The 8478-nt window shown below is 35.2% G+C and overlaps 1 protein-coding gene across 1 annotated transcript in view; it reads right to left on the reverse strand.

The window, feature by feature from the left end:
- LOC118832957 (E3 ubiquitin-protein ligase DTX3L-like) overlaps nucleotides 1-8141 on the reverse strand; it is a 34264-nt gene extending 26123 nt beyond the window's left edge. The window contains exon 1 of the mRNA XM_036740358.1: nucleotides 7989-8141. The gene's annotated coding sequence lies outside the window, so the exon portion shown is untranslated. The remainder of the gene's footprint in view (nucleotides 1-7988) is intronic.
- Nucleotides 8142-8478: the final 337 nt, after the last annotated feature.

Raw genomic sequence — 8478 nt, forward strand, 5'->3', positions numbered from 1 at the left:
CTCCCTTCCTCATACTTGGCATATGCTAAGTGCTATATAAATGTTACCTATTATTATGTTAGCTATTATGAAGGAAAAAGCTAAACTAAGCACAACAGAATTAGAAACCTGTGCTTTAAATGAACATTAACTGAATGTTGCACACAAGTGTTTACCTAAAGCCTTAATGCTATCCAGTATCTGAAATACACTGGGGAGTTAGTAAAAGGTTTATTTTAAGAGATATTTCCTGAAAGTAAATATTGCTCTAAAGTTTCTGATTCATTCTATCATATTTTATTACCTTTTCTAGTTACAGTGCTGCTCCACACATATTAGTTACATAAAGAGAACTGAGAACTGTACAATCATAAGCCAATACAGTTCTTGAAAAGATCTAAATTCTCTAAATGTGTCATACTATAAAATAATATCAAAAGAGGGATTGTAAGGGTAATGGAGGGTTAAATTCTAACACAGCACTCTCCTAAGGAGGCTAAATTGTAACATAGCACAGTTTCAGGGGGTAGTCTTGTATACTTCCTTACCTCCTGCCAAGACCATGTGCAGATAATGGAACCAGACTTAAATTGATTATTCTGCCAATGTTATGCCAACATTATTGAGGCACCTAGGTCACGATAAACATGCCAATGAAAAGATACCTGGATGAAAATTCAGAAAATTAGTTGTATTGAAATAAATTTTATTGAAATAAGATCAGAAAAAGAGTTTCCCTGCACATGAGTTATTTTTAGATACTTAGAGAATGGCTAAGTAAATTGTGGCACATGAATATAATGGAATATTACTGTGCTATAAGAAAGGATGAACATGAATACAGAGAACTATGGAAAGATCTATATGAACTAATGCAGAGTCAAGTAAGGAGAGTGAAGAAAGCAATACACAAAGATTTCAACAATGAAAATGAAAAGATCAACCACACATGCATATATATGTGTGTATATGTATATATGTGTGTGTGTGTGTGTGTGTGTGTGTGTGTGTGTGTGTATGTGTGTGTGTGTGTATGTATATATATATATATATATATATATATATATATATATATATATATATATGTATATACATACATAAAAGAACAAATGTGTTGAGGTATTAGAATTTACGTATAACCCAACCTTTAGCAGAGTAGGGAGGTCCACAGGTGTTACAAACTGTATATATTTTCAAACTTTTTCAATATGTTGATTAGTTGTACTCATTATTTTTGTCCTTTTTTCCTTTATTTTGCATCAATGTCACCATTGTGGAAGAAAGAGATAAGAGGTTGGCAGACAAATAGTGTAAAGGTTTGCGGATTACAATATGCTTTCTCTGGCCCAATAAATACCTTGCAAAGTTGCATGGGAGGGAGAGGGGGAAGGGAGAAGATAATGATAACAATCAGACAACACATCAAAATTTGTGACATGCAGCCAAAGCAGTGCTTAGGGGAAATTTTATATCTCTAAACACATCAATAAACGAGAAAAAGAGCAGATCAGTGAATTGGGCATGCAACTAAAAAAACAAAAACAAAAACAAAAAAAACCCGAACTCTCTCTGATTAAACAGCAAAATAAAAATCCTGAAAATCAAATGTGAGATTAATAATATTGAAAGTAAAAAAAACCATTGAACCAATAAATAAAACTAAAAGATGATTTTATGTAAAAACTATAAAATTAATAAAGCATTGGTTAATTTAATTAAAAATAAAAGAAAACCAAATTACCAGTATCAAAAATGAAAATGGTGACTGTACCACCAATGAAGACTAAAGCAAGTATTAGGAGCTGTTTTGCCTAATTATATGCCAAGAAAACTGACAATCTAAGTGAAATAGATGAAAATTTATAAAAAATATAAAGTGCCTAGATTTACAGAAGAAATAGAACCCTTGAATAACCATAACTTAGAAAAAGAAATAGAACAAACAACAAATTAGCTCCCTAAGAAAAATCTCCAGGGCCAAATGGATTTACAAGTGAATTCTACCAAATATTTATCTATTTGACAAAATAAAGGAATCCTACTATATTTCTTCTATGATACCTAAACCAAGGGGAGCAAAAACAGAGAAATAAGATTGTAGACTAATTTCCATAATGATTACTGATGCAAAAAATTTTAAACAAAATGTTAGCAATGAGATTACAGTAATATATCACAAAGATCAAACACTAAGCTGAGGTGTTATTTATACCAGGAATGTAGGGCTGATTTAAAATTGGGAAAACTATAAGCATAACCACATCAATAAGAAAAATTATATGATTATATCAATAGATACAGAAACAGCTTTTGACAAAATGCAACACTCATTCTTATTTAAAAGCACTATAAAATATAGAAATATGTGGAACCTTTTTAAAAATTTATTATTTATCAAAAACTTAGAGCAAGCATTATCTCTAACAGAGAAAAAAGTAGAACACTCCCCAATAAGATCGGGGTGAAGCAAGGATATCCATTATCACCAATATGATCAAATATTATACTAGAAATGCTAGCTATAGCAATAAGACAAGAAAAATAAATTTAATAGTAGGCAATAAAAAAACAAAAATTATTTTTAGAAGATATAATAGTATACTTAGAGAACCCTAGAGAATCAAATCAAAAACTAGTTGAAACTATGAACAACTTTAGCAAGGTTTTAGAATATAAAATAAACCCAAATAAATCATCAGCATTTCAATATTTAACACCCCTCCACGTATAAAACAGCAGAAAGAGCTAGAAAGAGAACTTCCATTTAAAATAACAATTCAATACAAAATACTTGGAAGTCTATCTGCAAGACAAACCCAGGAACTATATGAACACAACTACAAAGCACTTTTCACATAAATAAAGACAGATCTAAACAACTGGAAAAATATTAATTGTCCGTGGATATCCAAAGCCAATATGATAAAAATGACAATTCTGCCTAAATTTAGTTATTCAGTGCCATACCAGTAAAACCACCAAAGAATAATTTATGGAAGTAGACAAAATAATAACAAAATTCATCTGGAAGAACAAGAGGTCAAGAATATCAAAGAAAACAATTAAAAATGGGAAGGGAGGCTGCCTAGATGTACCAGATTTCAAACTATGTTACGAAGCAGGAATCATCAAAACAATCTAGGACTAGCTAAGAAATAGAGTGGTAGATCAGCAGGATAGATTAGGTAAACAAAACATAGTAGTAAATGACCACAGTAATCTAGTGTTTGAGCAACCCAAAGATCTAAGCTTTGGGGGCAAAAACTCGGCATCTGACAAAAAGTGCTGGGAAAATTGGAAGGCAATTTGGCAGAAACTAGGCTGAGACCAACATCTCATACTGTATACCATGATAAGATCAAAATGGGTAAAGGATTTAGATAAATTAGGGGAGCATGGGAAAATTTACCTGTGAAATCAATCGATAAGGAAACTGAGTGAAACTGATAAAAATACAAACCTTGCTACAACTGATAGGAACAAGTAGTATTCAGAAGAAATCAAAGCTATCAATAGGCATATGAAAAAAATGCCCTAAATCACTTTTAATCATTTCCAGAGAGAGAACTGATCAACTCTGAGTACAGATTAAAGCATATTTTTAAAAATTTTCTTTATTTTTCTTGCTTTTTATTTTGCAATATGACTAATATGGAAATATGTTATGTATAATGGACATACTCCTATAGCTTGCCTTCTCAATAAGTAGGAAAGAGGATGGAGGAAGGGAGTATTTGGAACTGAAAATAAAAAATGAATGTTAAAATTATTTTTAATTCACCAAAAAAACCCCAAAAATGAATTTTCCCAAACATTTAAACAGCAATTAATTACAATACTACATAAATTGAAAAAAAATTTGGCGAAGATGGGATCCTATGAAATCCCTTCTATGACAAAAACTTGGTAACTAAATACAGAGAGTCAAAAGGGGAAAGAAAACTATTGACCAATTTCAATAATGATTATTGATAAGAAAAAATTCAATAAAATATTAGCAAGGAGGCTACAGTAATATTATACTAGGGTCAGGCTGCATTTATGCCAGGAATGCATTTCTAGTTTAATATTAGGAAAACTATAAACATAATTGACCATATTATTAACAAAACTCACAAAGACCATATGATTATTTCAATAGATGTACAAAAAGATTTTGATAAAATAAAATACCAATTCCTGTTTCAAAAAACTGAAAAGCATAGAAATAACTGGAGATTTCCTGAAAATGATAAGAAGTATATCTAAAACTTAGAGCAAGCAACATCTTTAATGGGGATTAGCTAGAAGCCTTTCCAATGAGAAGGGGGTGAGACAAAAATGTTTATTATTACCATTGCTATTCAGTACTTTTCTACAAACTCAAGGCATAGAAATAAGACATTACAAATTTTGAAGAAATATTGCATTGGCAAAGAAAAAAAAATCACTTTATCTGGATGATATGATGGTTTACTTAAGAAATCTACTAAGAAACTAATAAAAAATGACCAACGTCAGTAGCGTAGCATAATATAAAACAAACCAAGATAAATATTCAGGATTTCTGTATATTACCAATTATCCATCAGGCAGACTGGCTGTTTGAGGGAAGCATAATTATCTTTTCCCATTCTTTTCAATTGTTCTATTCAAGAGGTTGAGAGTATTCTTAGGGACTACATCATTCTTAAAACAAAAAGAGACACAAGGTGAAATAAAGGTATTCACTTCACCTAATTTCTACCAGGGTGCTAGATTCACCCTGTCCACTAGGTACAAATCTGATGCTACAGTGAGTATAGCATCATGGGATCAATTTAGGATGTGGAACCCCTTAGGGATTCTGAGGTGGGTAAGTATCCTCCTCTGTCATTACAGGAATCCTGAGATTTTTAATCCTGGAACCGAATGGGGCGTACCTTCTTTTTTTTTCTATCAGTAATTACATGCATTTTGTCCCACTAAAATACAGTCCTGTCCATGTGGCAACATCGTTCATATTGTTTAGCATTTTATTTCATTTTATTTTACTTTGTATTTATTTAGTTAGTTATTTTAGTCAAAAGAAAAGACATTTAATAAAATGGCATAGTTCAAAAAGTAGCAATAAAACATTTTTAACCTGCAGGATATACATACATACACAACTTCATTGTAAGAGTGGGCACACGCATGGTACATACAAGGAGAGGCACCCATATGGAACACGTGTCCAGGACACTTGCCTAAATAGAAACATAGGAAACATATATAGCCAGGGCACATCATGTATTGAGGGGCCACTCATGCCTGTGAAACTGCAGAACAGTTGGAGTTTTCTAGTGATATCATCTAACTGCTCCCACATGAGGCTATCACAGCAGCAGGACAGCTTGTCAGACAAATAATTTCTCTGTGGAAGTGTAGCATTTTAAAAAGAGAGGTTGAGGTGTCATCCACTATGGCCAATAGCATACATTATAGGCTAAGGAGAAATTAGAGAAGTGAGGGAAAAAATTACCTTTCACATCTACAGATAAGGGAAGAGGTTGTGAGCAAACAAGGTATACAGACAATCACAGAAAATAAAATGAAAAATTTTAGTTGTATAGAATTGAAAAAAGCTTTTGCACAAATATTGTACTACTAAAATTAGAAAGGAAATAGGTTAATGGGGAATGATTTGTAGCAATTTTATCTATTCAAGGCAATATAATATATATGTATATATGTGTGTACATACATATGTATATGTGTGTATATATTAGCATGTGTGTGTGTATGGAATAGATTCAAATTTATCAGACTAAGACTAAGAGCCATTCACTAATAGATAATGGCTAAAGGCTATGAAGAGGTAGGCTTCAAAGGAAGAAATTCTAGCACTTAACAATCACAGGATAAAATGTTTTAAGTTACTAATAATTATAGAAATGTGAATTAAAGCAACTGTGAGGTTTCACCTCCCACCCATCAGCCTGGGTGGCAAGGATGAAAAATGAAGCCACACACACACACACACACACACACACACACACACACACACACACACACACACTTCCCAGCTTTCTTTTGTATGTGTTATCTTCCTCCCAAATTGTAAATTCCTTGAGATAGGAACTGTCTTTCTTTTTGGTATTTGTATCCCTAGTGCTTAGCGCAGTGGATGGCACATAGTAGGTGCTTAATAAATGTCTATTGACTATTAATGAACAAAATGATGAATGTTGCAGAGGCTGCAGGAAAATAGGCAACCAGAAAGCATTGCTAGTAGAGATGCAAATGGGTCCAGACACACTGGGAAACAAGTGATAATTGTGCCCCCACAGTTACTAAATTGTGGCCCAACTGTACCACCACTGGGCTTAGACCACATGGGGAGCAAAGGAAAAGGACCCATACAAAGAAAAGTATTTATGGGAGGGCTTTTTGAAGTAGCCCCAAAGCTGGAAACTAAGGGGGTGTCTATGAATTAATTATAATTATATATGTAGATATATAATTATAATTAATAATAATTGTGGTCTATGAATGTAATGGCAGGATAATATTTTCTTGTGCCATAAGAAATGGACAGTGTCAGAGAAAATTGGGAAGAATTCTTAAGATCTGGTGCAGACTGAAGTGAGCACAACTAGAACAACTTACACAATGACAACATTTGAGGAAAAAAAAATTTAAAAGGTTTTACAGCCCTAATTAATGCAGTCCACAGGACTGTAGGTGAATCATGATACCCACCTCCTGCTAGAGAGGTGGTGCACTGAAAATCCAGAATGACACCTGCGTATTTGGACATGGTCAAGATAGGAACTGGTTTTGCTAGAAGATGCATATTTATTGTGAGAGTTTTATCATTTTCCTTGTTGTAGTGGGGGTGGGGTGGGGCTCACCACTGGGAGGAAATTATAATAAATGCTTGTAAAAATAAATTTAAAAAAACTAAAAAAAAGAATTATTCTTCCCAGCCCAATTAAATTGGTTAGATGTCGTATATAGGAACCATACTTTTATGCATTTTTAAATATTTAAGTTGGGGGGGGTCCATGCCAGGTTGGCCTCACAGAGCTATATTAGCTCTTCAAGCCTAAAAGAGGTGGGTTTTGCCTTTGGAAAGGCTTCAGAACTCTGATCAATGCAATGACCAATTAAGATCCTAGAAGACTGACGATGACGCATGAGACCCACTGACAGGTTAAGGAATATAGATGCAGAATAAGACACATTTTCAGACACAGCCAAAGTGGACATTTATCTTGCTTGAATACGCATATTTTTTTACAAAGGCTATTTTTTCTTTTCTTTTTTCTTTTTTTTTTTTTAAATAAGGTGGGGTGTGGGAGGTAGAGGAGACAGAGGCAGGGAAGAGGAAAAACGACCACAACAACAAAAGACAGTCACTAAGGCAAAGTAAAAAAAAATACTGAACTGAGAAGAGCAGAAGGAAGGCCAGAAAGAAGAATCGGCAGCTTTGAAAAATACAGATTGAATTTCTTATATATATATTTTTTAAAAACTAAGCTATAAATGGCAGAAATCAACAGGTGCATGGATAATCCTCTTTTTCTGTTGCATGATGTACATAGAAATGTTTATTTGATAGGGCGTTTGTTGAGTCCAGAATAATAATGAATGAATGAATAAAATGACTGAAAATGAAAAGGCACAAAATAAAAGGCATTTCGTAGATTGTCCCTTCTTTCCCCTCCACCACCCACCGTTCCCATCTTCTGACTGCGCACCACAGAAAGGATGCGAGGGTTGTGTGGGGGGGGTGAGGGTGGGGGTGGGGCAGGCAAGGTGGAGCAGCGGTGGGAAATTACCCGATGCGTTCCCAGGGGACCTCCATCCCTCCCCACGGGCAGACAGAAGCCTGGACACATCCAGCTCCGGATCCATCCATAGGTGACGTCCAAAAGGCCCTGGACCGAGGTCTAGGGGTGCGGGGCATGGGGTGGGGGTGGGGGGCTCACACATCTACATCCCACTGGGGGTTCTGGGGAGGGAAGGGAGGGAGTAAAAGGGACGCGCCGCGGGGTCTTACTTACCTCCCACACACAGGGGACTTCCACGGGGGATCGATCAAGCAGTCCCGGGAACGGGGGACGGGAATGGGAAGGAGCTGATGCTTCAGGCAGCCCCTTTCCACAGACCCCAGCCCAGGTGAAAACCGCAGAAAGGAGGAGACCTGTGATGTCACGTCTGGAGGCGGGGCTTGATTCAGCCAATGGAAAGCAGGTCGTGAGACTGGGCGGGTGGGGGGGGGTGCCGCCTCAGCAGAACGAATTAGTCATGCAGTCAATCACTATTTGGTGAGCTTCTACTACGTATTAGGCACTGGGCCAGAGCTGGAAATGAGAAAGGACATAGAATAAATCAGAAAAAGAAGAGATCAAATATCAAATAAACTCATATAATGACAACATACTGAAGCTCCCAGGATTCAGGCAAAGAAATCCTTATGTACAATTCATCTTTCCAAATATATTCATGACTAAAAGAGAAAACTGAAAAAAAAAAAACCTGTAAAAGAAATAG

This window comes from Trichosurus vulpecula, chromosome X (assembly GCF_011100635.1).
Source record: "Trichosurus vulpecula isolate mTriVul1 chromosome X, mTriVul1.pri, whole genome shotgun sequence".
Lineage (NCBI taxonomy): Eukaryota > Metazoa > Chordata > Mammalia > Diprotodontia > Phalangeridae > Trichosurus > Trichosurus vulpecula.